Source organism: Lygodium microphyllum, chromosome 26 (assembly GCF_053477565.2).
Source record: "Lygodium microphyllum isolate KBCC chromosome 26, Lygodium_microphyllum_v1.1.10, whole genome shotgun sequence".
In the NCBI taxonomy this organism is placed as follows: domain Eukaryota; kingdom Viridiplantae; phylum Streptophyta; class Polypodiopsida; order Schizaeales; family Lygodiaceae; genus Lygodium; species Lygodium microphyllum.
The window spans coordinates 95,475,807-95,491,097 of NC_141160.1; the positions used below are offsets into that span (position 1 = coordinate 95,475,807).

A 15,291-nucleotide genomic window follows, 5' to 3' on the forward strand; every position below is an offset into this window, starting at 1 on the left:
TTTTCAAACAAAGGGACAACGTGCTAACAATCTCGACTTGCATAATATTTTAGTTATATATTGGCAAGTATACTTGGCATTTGTAAGTTGACAACTACTCCACATTAACTATCCTAATCAATCCAAAACGAGTAGTTAACATCACAAACAATAAACCACTTGGGGTTAAGTTTTGGATAAAGTGGTAGTCATTCAAGATGAAGAAGAAGATAGTGTAGTACAAGCTAAGCTTTAGATATTCAAAAGGTTATGTAGAACAATAGCTATCTGATATCTTATTATTGGTAGCATACACTTGGGAATAGTCTTGTATGAATTGTATTTTTTGGCACAAAAGAGTTAGTCCATTTCCCTATGATACAATACTTTAGTGTGGCTTGCATCTTTATGTAAATGTACATGCTACTTACAACTCTATTTGGAATAATCAAGGCAGTTAACTCTCTAATGAATATAATATAATGGGTTGCTTGGATTACTTTGCCAATGATGTTGAAAATCTATATTACTTGAGAAAAACTTCTCTCTAAATTTAGTCAAATATTTTATTTTTCTAATAGCTATGCTTATTTGGGGTTAATCTAGTTTTTAGCCTTAATTTCAAAATAATTTTGTGAATTTACATACTAATACATTCTTTTTTCCTATAAAATAAAATGGTTCCCCATGCCTAAAGTTACTTAAGGTGTTATGATTATTTTTAGTCTATAACTTGATCCTTCCTCATGTAAAAAACCTTAGCTCTTTTTTGAAGGACTTTGGTATACTTTACCTTTGGTTTTTCTAGATAAGGAGCTTTTGAATTGTCAATAAATGATTGTATCCTCATGTTTTAAGATGTATATAATATTAATTGATCTTCTAAAATACATTAGGCACTTTATGAGCATTATTTCTTATCGGTTTTATAGAAAACCTAGACCTACCTATATCTTTTAGTGCAAAATTTACTTAAAATTTTTAGTTGAATAAATCATACCAAGGTAAGAATTAGGGGCAAATTTTTGCTTGGGTCTTCTCTTAACATTCGACCGATTTTCTAAACTCTTTATAATTGATCAACCAAACATTCACCCACCTATCTACAAACTAAAAATCATGGGAGTCCCTTATTTTTTTACCTTGAATCATATTGATAATTAGATAACTAGATTGACATGTCCTTAATTAGGTCTTTCTTGTGTCTTAGTACATGTGATTGAGATAATAATTAAGTCATGTAATGGCCCCTACAATATGTATTAATATAGATGGTTCTAACCGTGTTTTTGTGTGGATGTAGCAAATAGTTAGACCCTTCACTTACTTAGGCTTAAAAAGACTATCCCTAAGGATTATTATCAATAAAATCCAATTTAACTCCCTAATTTGTAAACTTATCTCTATGAAATGTTAGTTTGTATACATTTTCAAAGTATAAATTGAAGATCTAGTGCACCCAAATGATTTACTATCAAAAAAGTATACTAAATCCCATTTGACTATATTTTTAATGTTTATTAATTATAGTTCAATTTTTAAAGATAATCTCAATGTATATAGTGTTTTTCTTGATGCTTTTCAAAATAGTCATTGAATTTAAGATCATTTTTAATTTTTCAATAGTTTTATATGATTCAATGTTTTTTTGGGGAATCCCCCCTCTAACACACACACACACACACACACACACGCACGCACGCACGCACGCACGCACGCACATGTGCTTGTATGCGTACTTCCTAAAGTCTTCAATTTTAAAAATTCACAAAAATCTTAACTCTCAAATATTTCAATAATTTCACTTCGAAAGAATACTAGGTAAAATTGACATTATGGTGACACCTTGCCTCTACATAGATTTTTCTAGATATTATATTTCTTAAGAGCTTATCATAAATTTTTGGGCTTCGCATTTGAAAACTCTAAAAAGAGGCATGATGCCAAGTTGGGCCTCAAAAAATTTTCCAAAAAAGAAAAGGATAATTAGCTTATTGTGCTTTTGGCTTCGTCCAACTTTCTTTGAGTTCTAAATGGAACTCTAAAGCCACTTACCTTTGAGGAAATATTCCACTTGTGTACAAGTTATGTCTTATCTTCTTCTTGTTAACAAGTAACTCTTACTTTTCTTTTTCGGCTTACCTTTTTCTCCCAAACACTTAGCACATCTCTTAGAACTTTTTGTCATGTTACTAAATATTGCTTTTCTTTTTTTCTTTTATCATCTCATTCAGATAATATTAATTTTGGTTAGATTAAGCTCCCACGGTTTTTAGCTAATCATTTAGAATGCATGTTTATGTGGCTAGAGGGGGCATTACTTGTTTTAGTCATGATAATAAAGCCTAATGCATTGATCAAACACTAGTTTAAATGAGACGAAAGTAAACTTAAGAAGAACTTAAGATATTGATATACAATGGGATGTTCCCATGTCATATTGTAGATCTAAGAGCCATTATGGAAACATAGAGCCTAGGTATTGTCCTAGAATGGTTATTAATTCATTTTAAGGCACCAACCCTCCTTATGCTTCTATGGAGCCTAGAGGCACCAATGAAAACATGCATCCAATTTCATGGTACAACCCATTTTCAAGGAATATAATGATGATAAAGTAAACTCCTCATAGTATCTAGCTTAATTAGACAATTGATGTACATGTACGGGCTAGTTGTAAGAACTAATTAAGAAGCCTAAGCATGGCAAAAATGTGGTTTGAGGCCCATAAGCTTTCCAAAATAACGAAGTAAGTCATCTCGTTGCAAGACAAAGAAGTCAATTGTGAGTGTATGGAGTGTTAGGATTACCTCAGTTATTCAAGTCCAATATGCTAAAAATTGTACCTCTTTCAAACATGATTTCCTATACATTGGGCTTTCCATAAAGTGAGGATTGATGGTATCATGTTCAACAAGGAAGCTCCGCATCATTGTAAGAATTGATATTACTATTTGCTTCAAGAAAGTTCTAAGCCAATACTCATACATTAGTACTATGAACAAAATTGATATGTAAAATAACTACAAATCAATTACATTAAGGCACTTGACTATGATCATGATTTGATACTTGGAGACTTGGGATTCAAAATAGGTGGGTTTAACAAGATAATTTTGAACACATGCTGAATGAGTTGGCATGAGAAAAACGAGTATAATTTTTTTATTATTTGATATACTTCTTAGACATTGCTAACTTAAGACAGAACGATTATCTCAAAGAGTCATCTAGGAAGAGGAACTACAATCTAAATTGTCTTGCATATTCTAGAGATTGAGACAGTTAACAAATGAGAACATGATGGTTCATTATGGACATATCTTTGCAATTTTTCAAAGCAAACTTTTCTACATTACTATGTCAAAGTACCTAGGGTTGAGGAATACACATGTGATAACATGTGCTAAAAGTTACAACATTTCGGTTACATGAGACAAGAATTGTAAGGACACTCTTGGACAATCCCAAAATGTTGGATGAACTTTCTTTATTGAAAAGCATATTATACTTATGTTTCTTATCTTAATGACCCATGTGTCCTCTTGACATGTACATGGTGGAAAATCTTGAAATGTTGGATGGACTTTCTTTGTTTTTCAAAAGCATACATGAGTTACTTACTTGATGACCTATGCAGTGCTCACAAACAACAATTTCGGTACGACATATAAAAACTTTTAGCTCAAAACTATAGAGGAATCTTTAAACTAAATTGCATATATTTGTCGTTTTTATATGTACAACTTTTGTGAAGTTCAACGTTTTAACCCTTCTACATTCAATCTTGATGTCTTTTTACAATTCATTTTACATGAAACCTCATTTTTTATTTTGTATTAGACATTGATTTTTGTAAACACTAGACTTGTGTGTTTTCTTGACATGTATATGTGTTCCTTGGCACAAATACACATATTAAGAAACCAAAATATTACAAAACAAGAACTAACTAAAAGTTCTTAATAGCATGCATATAGAGTCTCTCTCTCTCTCTCTCTCTCTCTCTCTCTCTCTCTCTCAACTCAAAAACTTTAGAAATATCTCTTAAGATTTGTATTTTTTAATGGTTATAAACTTAAGATCGCATGGGTAATGCAAGTATCAAATAAATGTGTTGGAGATTCGATTGACACCTTTGAACTTTATAGGTACTTGTTGATGGCATAACTGCAAGATGAAATTCAACATGTCATAAGTTGGCTTCCACAAACCAAGGAGGATTGCACCAACTTGGAGACTTCAAACATGCTATTCAAGCATATTTGCTTCAAGTTCCTACATAACTATAGAATATTTAAGAGGATGTATGGGAGAAGTATCGAGGAGATTTGCTACAAAAGCAAAAGTGCTTACATGACTTGGAGTCTTAGTCCACTTTATACAAGTTTAGTGTACATTTTGAAAGTATAAGAAAAGTTGCTTGAAATTCTTTAATATGAAGTGGTAGACAGTGGGGAAAGGAAGATGGCGAGGATCTTAAGAATCTTACTTCATATATCAATAAGGTTTTTATTCGAATCTCTATCCCATTGTCCCAAAGGCCCTGAAAATTCATATATCATTATTGCAAATTGTTTAAGCTATCAAACTTGTAGTCGTAATGTCCTTAGAGCTTACATTTGTACATGCCCCTAGATAAGAGACGATTGATAATTCTCATGCAAACAAGCCCTAGGTTAATAATTACCTTAATACTTGCAGATGGTCATGCTGAAATAGGTCATTAGTTCCACACTATTATAGTTGATATTGTTCTAACAATGAAGTAGTTTTGTTCATCACTTGAATTATTTTTTTCAAAGGTTCATTTAAATCTTGAATTGTGTGCACCATTGCTCGAGTTTGGATCGCTTTAGTATAAACGTGTTTCCTTTCGTTTATTAGAAGCCTTACATCCTAACTAGAATTCTAACTAGAATTGGAAGAGGATTCACAGTCTCGAGTCCTCAAGTGCATTCACATCCTTTATAGAGTCTTGACTGAGGCCCATGCACCCAAATTCTTATGTTGGAACTTGGTAGGTGGCACCATGTTAAGCTTTTCTTTGTTTGTTTCTACCCATGGACACAAAATAACACGTTGAGGATGTGGGAGGGAGCCTTGTCGTCCAAGTGGTTTGGAGGACAAGGGGGTAGAGACTGATGTGAAAGAAATCAAAGTAATGGAACGTGCGGGACGTTTAGATAGATATCTGCCAACACACTGTGACTAGACTCTAGACTCTAGACTCTAGAGCATGGGCAGTGGAGTGGGGTGGGACACAAGCCGTCCATGTGGCCGGACAATCAGTTGAGGCCCACGGGATGGCATGGTTGGTGGTTTGCGAGGAGAGCAGCAGCGTCCTCTGTACGAGTCTTTGTGCGCTGCTTTGCACAACTCTGCCATCTTTCTTGCGCGATCCTGGCGCTCAATAAAGCTGCTCCAACGCAGGTACGTGTCTCACACACGCAGCCGCAAACAAGGCCACGCGAAACATGCATGCCTTCTTCTGCCATCGCGGCCCCCTTCTTGTTTTTTTCTTCATCTTCTTGTTTGGACATAAAAATTTATCGGCGCCCACACCCCCCACCTTGCCTATTAGCTAATCGCTAATTTTTGTTCTCTCTCTCTCTCTCTCTCTCTCTCTCTCTGCCTGCGCGCGCGCGCGACATGGCCCCTGCTGCCACCACTGATGATGACGAACGGGCGGCTCCATCGTCTTGTCCTCGTCTCCAGCTTTTGCCCTCGCCTGTCTTCCCTATTGCAGTTATAGGCTTAGGCCTCATAGGGTCGGCAGCGTGCCGCCATCTCTCGCAGGCGCTGCTGGGCTCCGGTTCCCTTTTAGCCATCGGACCTCCGGAGCCTGCAGCCGCATGCTGGCAAACGCATCAAGGCCCCTTCGCCTCGCACTATGACCAGGGGCGCCTTACTAGGATCACAGACCCTGACCCTGTATGGGCTGCTCTCGCGGCCCGCTCCATGGCCCGCTATCAAGCGCTGGAGTTGGACTCCGGCATTGCGTTTCACCACCCAGTCGGCTCGCTCCGGGTAGACTATCAGCCAGGTCTGCGGCAGTCTTTTCAGGCGGGGGAGAAGAACGGAGCCGTGCAGGAGCTGGCAGCGCTGGACGGGGCAGCGCTCGGCCGCGCCTTCCCCTTCTTCCATTTCGATGAGGCGGAGGCTGCAGCCGGCGCTGCTGCTATCGTGGAGCGGGGCGGTGCAGGATACATCAACCCCAGGTCCATGGTGAGTGCGCAGCTGGGAGTGGCGCAGAAGAACGGCGCCTGCATTGTGCGGGAGGCCGTGAAGCACATAACGCCCACGGCGGACGGCGTGCGCATCTCCACAAGTGGCGGCGGCACCTTGCTTGCAAAGAAGGTGGTGGTGTGCGCGGGGTCGTATTCAAGCTTCCTGGTCCCGCCGCGCGGCTGCAAGGATCAGACGCTGGACTTGAGGACGTACGGGCGGACGGTGGTCCTGGCAGAAGTGGAGGAGGGTGGGGAGGAAGAGCAGCGGCTGGCCAAGATGCCGACCTTCATCTGGAGGCTGCGTGGCAACAAGCAGCTCAAGTGGATATACGGCTGCCCCCCGACCAAGTATCCGGACGGGAGCGTGGCGCTGAAGGTGGGCGGCACCATGTGGGAGGCCCCGGAGGTGGGCCGGAGCGAGGCCGATCTGGCGGCCTGGTTCGCGGGCGGGGCCCGCGCCCGCGGCCGCGCCCAGGAGGAGGAGAGCGCGGCCCTGGAGAGCGCCCTGCTCTGCCACGTCATGCCCGGGTTTAAGCCCACGCGCGTCCGTAGCAAGCCCTGCGTGGTGTCTTTTACGGCCCACAAGCGCCCTTACATCGACGCCGCTGACGGCCTCCGCTCTCCGGCCTCCGCTCGCGTGTTCGTGGCCGCAGGGGGCTGCGGCGCCGCTGCCAAGTCATCGGACGAGATTGGCCGCATTGCGGCCGAGCTGGCGCTGACGGGGCGGTGGGACTCGGACTTGGACCCTACCCTCTTCAAAGCCGTCTTCAAGTCCAAGGCCAGAACGTGACTCCACCGCCCACCCCCCCCACAGCCAGTCACTCAACAGTAACGCGCGCGCGCGTGTGTGCGCGGTGCACACACGTGACACCCCTCTCTCTCTCTCTCTCTTTCTCTCTGGCGCCCCGGCCAGGGCCAGCAGTTCCTGTCCATATAAGCCCACAGGCCTTTACAGGCGATCATGAGGGACCAGCGTAGTACCGTAGTAGGTCTTGTCAGGGTTAGTTCAGTCGAATCACGTTTGCCCTTTTTGCCTTGCAACTTGCCTCCTTCGCCGCTGGCGGCTGCATTGTACAAAGGAGCAGGAGCCGCTGCCTCGCGTTTGCCCTGCAAAAAGTTCATGAACCAATCATTTTTTTGGACACGTGCCAGTAGTTCCTCATTGGCCAGCGGCCCAGCCCCAGCGCAGTTGGAACTTGGAAGGCCTTAAATCAATGCTGAATGCTCCTTCAGAAATTATGTAGTTCAGAAAACACCAATATTTTATGTAAACTGAATTACAAAAACGTCCAAAAAAAATTTCAGGATCTCAAGGTAGCTTGAACCTTTTTTAAAAGTAATGCAGTGTCTTTTGGCATATTTTTATTAATGTGGGGGATGCGCCAACAATCCCAAAGTGGGCGATCTCATCCAGCAGGGTAGCATCACGGAGCTGCTCATTTGAGCCGTGGCAAATTGCAATGGAACTCAAGTCTTTCCAGATCATTCTCACACACCCCAACCATTTGAGCTACTTGAAGTTCAAAGAACATTCAGTTTTGAAGATGGTAAAAGAAAAAAATTGTCCAAAATATTGAATTTTAGGTGTTCCATTTCTTCATGTTTACTACCAAAAATGTGTTTCGTGAATGCTCTCCTTATATGATTTTTTTTTTCTTTTCCAATGGCAGAAGTCAAAGGAGTATCCTTAAAAAAGATTTCATTCAATGAAACTAATGACCCTACTTATTATCTAATCCAAAGTGTTGATTAAAGCATGGGCTTTTTATGGCAATGTTCACAAAAAAAAGGAAATGAAGTACAAAAATTCCAAAACACAACTTCAAAGTTGATAGTAAATGTCTAACCCTTTAATTTTACAAAAACTTTGGTATCAAATTGGCAGGTGCACAGAATTTGATGATTTGTATTGCTAGTAAGAATGTTCCTATGTACATGGTTGAGAACTGAAGGAAGGAGCTCCAGAACAAAGGTGTGGATTGTTGATACAAGTGTGGATTGTTGTTTGTAATTATATGTAGGAATACTTTATCAAAAATTTTAATCCTATACAATATATTTGTTATGTTCTTCTAAGCGCCAAGTTGCACCAAATGTATGCATGTGTTGATGCATGTGTGCATGTGTACATATATTTTGTGTCTGTGAGCGCATGAGCAAGCATGTGTGTATGTGTATGTGTGTTGGTTCACTACGTGGCCTTTTCCCTCGATGGTAAGGTATGCTTTCTCTCAAGATTTATCACATGCAAAATGCACCTCACTTTTGATACGCATTTGAGAAGCTTACTTATGTCAAATTCCTTCCATTGTTATAGCTTCCTCCTTTCTAGTCCAGTTTTCTCTTTCTACCATTCTCTATTTGGTCTTCTCAACTACTTGCTATCAATCAATCAATGAAAGCACCATTGTTGAGAATATAAGTGGCTCCTTTATGATTAATTTTGCAAGAAGGGGAGGCGCCTCCCTTTCTCTTCCCCTCCTCTCTCTCTCTCTCTCTCTCTCTCTCTCTCTCTCTCTCTTTCTCTCTCTCTCTCTGTGCTATCAAAATGTAGCATTGAAATGAGCTTTATTTTATTGTAATGCCCATCGATTGTTAAAATTGGACTCTTGGAGAGATTTATTCACGGATTAAAGTCTAAATTAGGAGGACCATATCCCTTGGTAAGAGGTGTATTTAAGAACTTAAACTTAGAGAAAGAAATTATTATAAGTGGAGCCTTCAATCTTGAGTCTCTTAGCATGATTAATGAAGAATTTAGACTAATTTCCCATAGGAACTAGAAGTAATTAACAACACATCTTTCAATCATATTAGTGATGTTAAGAATCTCAAGGTACCCTTGTTCTTAGAAAGATTATAGGGTCCCCAATCTTTTAGGAATCATAAAGTGATTATTGTTCCCACTATTCGGGTTGTTTCTAGAAATACCTATCACTAATGAGGGATATAAAAATACTAGCATTCCTTAGTTTACTCAAGGATCATAAGTATCTTGTAAAGAGGTCTACACTATAAGATATAGGTCTTATATCGACGTTAAAAGCGACGAAAATGTAAATAACAAAATTTGCCTCCGTCATCGCAAAAAGCGTCGTTATTGGCAACCCCATAGAATAGTCGGTATCAACATCGCTATTTGCGTCGGTATCAAAATAACGACACTGATAATGACGCTCTGCGACGCTAATAACGACATGTGCATGTAAATTTGCAATGCTAATAACGATGGAAACAGGGAAAAAAAAATTGTGGAGCAAGCTGCCCTGCCACATATAGCAGTGTGCTTTATTTGGGCCATACAAAATAGTTTCTGCACTGTGTACAATGCTTGTGTAAACAAAAACAAAGTGTATTCAAATCATAACATTGATACATGAAATAAATACATGATTGTATAATAAAAGCGACTGGCACAATCATGGTAAGATATCACTGCTACATAGAAAATGTCTACACAGATCAGGCGACCAAAAAAGAAGGGAGTGTGAGCTCCAGGGATCCAAAGGCGAGCTATATATCCTCGCCATCCCAAAGCTCGTCTTGTCGCAAAGGAGTATCGAACGGACTCTGTGAAAAAAGAAACAACTACACATCAGTTCACCATACAGTAATGCATTCTAATTAAACATGGTAACTACGGACAAGAAATATGAGTGACTTATAGGACCGTTGCGTCTATACAATCGGTCGATCAATGCAGTGAGACCGTGCCTCTCTGCATATCGAGTCTCAAGGCCGGTCGGATCACGATTTGTAATGGAGTGCTGAAAAGAAAACAAAATACTAATTGTTGGAAACACGATTGTCTATACAAAGGATATTGCAAAAAACAAAACAAAGTCCTCTAGATATGTCTTGTGGCCGCTACTCCCAAGATGATGGGCCACTCTGGTCTCTAGTCGTGCCCTCGTCGCCTCGTGCTGCTGACTCCAACGTCCTGGAGAATCTGTAGCCTTCTCCCTCATTCGGTGCCAGTCGTCCGTGTCTAGCCACTCGGGCTTTGCAGCCCCACTCTTGAGTACTTTGCGTGCGTTCGATCGTTTGTGTAATATATATGCACGCATGCAATCCATCATCCAGCCCGTAGAAAATCTATCTGCTGTGGCTGGAACCAGAAACTCCTTATGCAAGGATGCTACTATGTAGTCCTTGCTCCCCTTCGGTATGTTTTTCCAATGATCTAAGACGGAACGACGTCATCATCTTTGGACTACAGTAGAACGACGAGACGGAGACACCGCGTTCATGCCTCTACGACAACCATATGAGCCACGCTCCCTGGAACCACCACGAGAGCGAGGAGTAGCACCTGTATCCCGTGTTGATCGCGGGCTCACTGCCTCCGTATCTCTATAGCATTCCCTTGACCCTAAAGCACTCCCTCCCTTTGGCCCAAGTTTGGAGCGTCGACCTCGTCTGCTTGAAGCTGAAGCATTTGATCACGTCGAAGTGATCTATAGAGGCCTGATGATGTCCGAGACAGCTCCTGGTCTGCCATGTCTCTGAATCTCACCATTTGATCTGGAGACATGTGCGTGAAGATATCATGCAACTCCTCATCGCTCATTCCTCGACTCATCCTGACGATCTAAGTATCCAAAAAGGTCACCTGCACATATAAAAAATGATGTAGCATAATCAATTTAAATCATACAAAGCACGGTAATATAAATCTTAAAAAAATGATCTCACTTTACTTAAAATGCATATCTTATGTACCCTTATAAGCGATTAGTCAACAAATTGAGTAAGTGGATGTTCCAAGTATGAAGTATCCTATGGTCCTATGCCAATCTCTTGACACAACTCCGCATATACTGGAAGGTCGATAGATATGTCACCACAAAAGGATGAGTCCATCTCGTTCTCAAAGAATTCTTGGACTCTTGTATTTCCATCATTGTTAAGATGCTGGCTTCTCTACATGCTCCAAGCTTTCAGTGGCCTCCATCCCTTGCAATATCGACCTCTCTGTTTGCATATTGTCCTCATCTATGCTCAGAACATCACTTTGATCATATACTCTCGTACTTCGGGGAGCTGAATATATAACATACCACCATCGAGGTTGTTGGGGGTTTGGATAGAAGATTACATGTTCACAAACACATACAAGAGAAATTAAACTATTGTGATATGTACCATGTCGTAATATAATTAATAAAGAAATGAGTTCATGTACATGTTCATAATGGGCCGGCAATACAAAGGTGTCGCGCAAATCTGTCCATTTTTTTTGGAATCTATTTCGAGAAATGGAGATGGATCTCGTCGAACTGTTGCTCCAGCTCCTTCAAGTACCACTTTGAACCACTGCACATCGAATAGTATCATGGAGAAGCTATGGTAATCCACCGTAATAATACTTTGCAAGTTTCCAAAATACTCCATCTTATCTATAACCGTGTTTAGATCCGTTGCTCGTCGTCGGCTCTCTTGCTCGAACCTTGCCATGATACCACAGTCCATTGTGGAGTGCATTTTGTCAGTACACTCCACGTGAAAATGCCGTCTGCGCAACCACGCTGCACTATATATTTTGTACTATACATTGAAACACTCAAATTAGTTGTCGCATATAAAATATAGATACGACAAATCCTAAACACGTCATCATCTTTGGACTACATTCCCTCGAGAATTCCGACTTCTCAATTGAGACCTCCGCCTCTTCGTAAGACGCAGCGGTCAAAGGTCCATGCAACCATCGCATTGACATGAACCACGGCATCTCCTCCATGCCCTTGAGATATTGAATCGGTCGATGGCACGTACTACATCGAAATTTAGATCGTGCTTCCTCTCGATCTTGCCTAGTGATCTGGTACTTAGTGAGCTACGTCTCCATAGAGGCATGATGCAACATACAAAAGTGATTCACCTTCTCCTCCATGGTAACATCCATTCTTTTTTCTATCCCATTTCCAACCACCACATCTCCGGTCAGTCTATCATCGTCCTTCAACGACCATAGCATTTCGTTGTCTGGATCCACCATTGGTAGCCATTGTAAAATATGCACTAGCGCCTTAGGCACCAGCTAACCTTCAGTCATGCTACCTTCTGGCCGAGCTCGTTGTCTCACAAAGCCTTTCAAGGTTTTCATGAAGTGCTCCAAGAAGAACATCCATTGCGTATGGACAGGCCCAGCAATCTCCACTTCATCTACAAGATGCACAAGAAGGTGGATTTGTATCGTGAGCATACTGGTAGGCATGTATTTCTCAAAGAGACAGATCGTCTCCACTGCTCCCCGTCTCATGGACTCAATAGAGGACGTCTTAATCTCCTTATGTGAGATCCATTACACTAAAGTCGACAACCTGTAAATGGCCCCACATATTTCTGGAGTAAGGCCTCCTACAATTGTAATTGGTAGTACAAACTGCCACAAATGAGAAAGCATTATGAACAATGGCTACACTCCAAATAGCAAAATGCGCACGCCAATTACAATCCATTCGCAATACAAACTTGACATATCTTATGTCAGTCATGGAATTTTAGCCATGATAATTGGTCGTCTTTAGAAAATGCAGACTTGAGAGAACGTATCATACCCGTTGGAGTGCGGATAGACTTGATTACTTGCTTCACAATGCGCTCTTCTTTAGTAGACAAAACCCAAGGAGCGTGAGGTAGCTGCACGCGACCATCAGCACTCGACTGCAGCCAAAGCGCCTCCATCTTGCCTGCCTCCTTAAAATCCATTCGTGTCCCTATAGTGTCTCTATTTCCTGTGATGTGGTTCCATAGCAAGGTGCCCACATTCTTGAAAATATGTATGGGATCCAACAAGTGGTTGATCTATAAGTGGGTCCAATATGGCAACTCGTAGAAAACTGAGAACTATTGCATTCCGTTTGGATGTGACTCCGCGTGGACCATTTTCAGCTTGTACCTGTTTGCGGGATTCATACGTGTTGGAGGTCATCCAAGAAAATCTTCCCTGAGTTTATGACCCTCTGGCAAAGAAACTGGCGTGTCCTTGATATACCATCTTCTTCATGGTACGTGACCTTTGGGAGTCTAACTGTGGCCCATACAATGGATGTACATGATAACTTGAGGTAACCGGACCTGTTCCAACACCTCTATCTAGTGAATACAAACTTGAATGAGATAAAATATAGATATTACCAACGAGAATGGAAGCCTATTTACCTGAGCACTCTCCGAATCTCGAAAAGTCATGCATCGTCCACATGAGAATGGCTTGAATATTGGGAGATCGTCGACCATCGCGCTTGCTTATATCTTGTATGGTGACCCCCTCCTCCCACAAAATCTTTAGCTCATCGACTAATGGACGAAGATACACGTCCATATTTTTAACTTTGTAGCGGTCGGGGACGAGTAAGCTAAGGATGAGATGTCCTTTCTTCGTAGAAAGCCATGTAGGGATATTGTAGTTGACAAGGACTATAGGCCATACACTGTAAGAAGTTAAGCGCAGACCGAATGGGTTCATGCCATCCATTGCAAGACTGAGCCGAAGATTCCTTGGCTCTCGGGCAAAGCCTGGAAAGGTAGAGTCAATGTGGCTCCATGTACATGAATCCGCTGATATTCATTGAACTCCATCTGTGGATCTATTCTGCGCATGCCACATTGTCAAGCTCGCTATGCCAGACGTACAAAACATGTGGTTTATGCGGTGGATAAGCGAAAAGTATCTAAGAACTTTTTGAGGGATGGTTTGCCCTTGCAAGTCCTATCGATACCTGTGAGCATCATACTTTGAACATGTCTCCATAATCTCATATTCTCCTCGAAACAGTATGCAATCATTGATACATGCATGGACGTTGTTATAGTCCATGCCAAGCTTTCGTAAAACATGTCGTGCATCATTATGAGACTTAGGCATGGTATTTGTAGGTGATAATGTATGATATTTTAATAACTTGAAAAAAATCATAAAACACCTTGAAAAAGCATAAATATTTTTAATGATAGTGCCGAAAAGAAATCAACGATGCGTACGTACAAGGTACCTGAACAACTTGGTCACACTCGCATCGCTCCACCCGTATTTTGCTTGCACACTTAGGAGTGCAAGCAGTGTCTTCAGGCGAGATACTCGACACCTATCATATAATAATATGATGCTTCGTCTCTAAGCGGATCAGAAGTCTCGACATCCATGGGAATCAATGCATCGATCACTGCCTCCATCTCAGGCTCCAAGATTGTATCCATCTCAGGCTCCACCCGTATTTTAGGAGTGCAAGCAGTGCCTTCAGGCAAGATACTCGGCACCCATCATATAATGGTATGGATGCTTCCTCTCTAAGCGGATTAGAAGTCTCGACATCCATGGGAATCAATGCATCGATCATTGCCTCCATCTCAGGCTCCAAGATTGTAGGTAGGTTTGGAAGGCTGCCTGTCTCCTCTAGTATTGATGGTATAGATTGGGTAGTACCTTCCAAGTGGTGGATTGGCTCAGGCACTCTATCCATCGCACGCCCACGAACTCTTCTAATTGGCTGCAAAGGGTGTACTCCTCCTTGGGACAAGACGTCACCTCCCTGGATAGAAAATTTACCAGCCACGCCCAATCTTCTTTTATATGGTATTCAATTAGCTTGCGAGTACAATGCATGATTGATTAACTTTTCTTACCATTTGCTGAAAATCCAAGATCGCCTGATCAATGATCTCAGATTGAAACTCGCCGAAGCGTCGTACGTGTTTTATAGACAATCGAAGTTTTCGTCTAATTGCCAGCTTGCATTGAGAGCAAGGACATGGGACACGCTGATTAAGATACGCTTTGCGATCTTGAACAACAAGACCTTCATCATTTTCCATTTTGTCTACGTTATGACAAACAATTTGTTTTTGTTATCATTTTTTTAATCTTTCTTAAATTGTTTGAGAAGGGATTTCTTCACTTGTAACTCAACAAAAATTAACGTATGTAAAGTCTCCACCCACCCACCCACAGATTAATATATATATGTCAGAGTGTTTCCTGTCTCATGGTGTTGCACCAGACCTCGCCACCACTCTCTCTTTGTTTTTTATCCATTCATTATCTCCTCTCCTTCCATATCTCTCTCTTTTTCTCTTT

General features: G+C 41.4%; 1 long non-coding RNA gene across 1 annotated transcript; it reads left to right on the forward strand.

The window, feature by feature from the left end:
- The first annotated feature begins 5,048 nt into the window (after nt 1-5,048).
- Nucleotides 5,049-8,232, forward strand: LOC148013565 (uncharacterized). The gene is made up of 2 exons (XR_015688927.1): nt 5,049-5,412; nt 8,095-8,232. It is a non-coding gene; the product is annotated as an uncharacterized LOC148013565 (long non-coding RNA).
- The last annotated feature ends 7,059 nt before the right edge of the window (nt 8,233-15,291 follow it).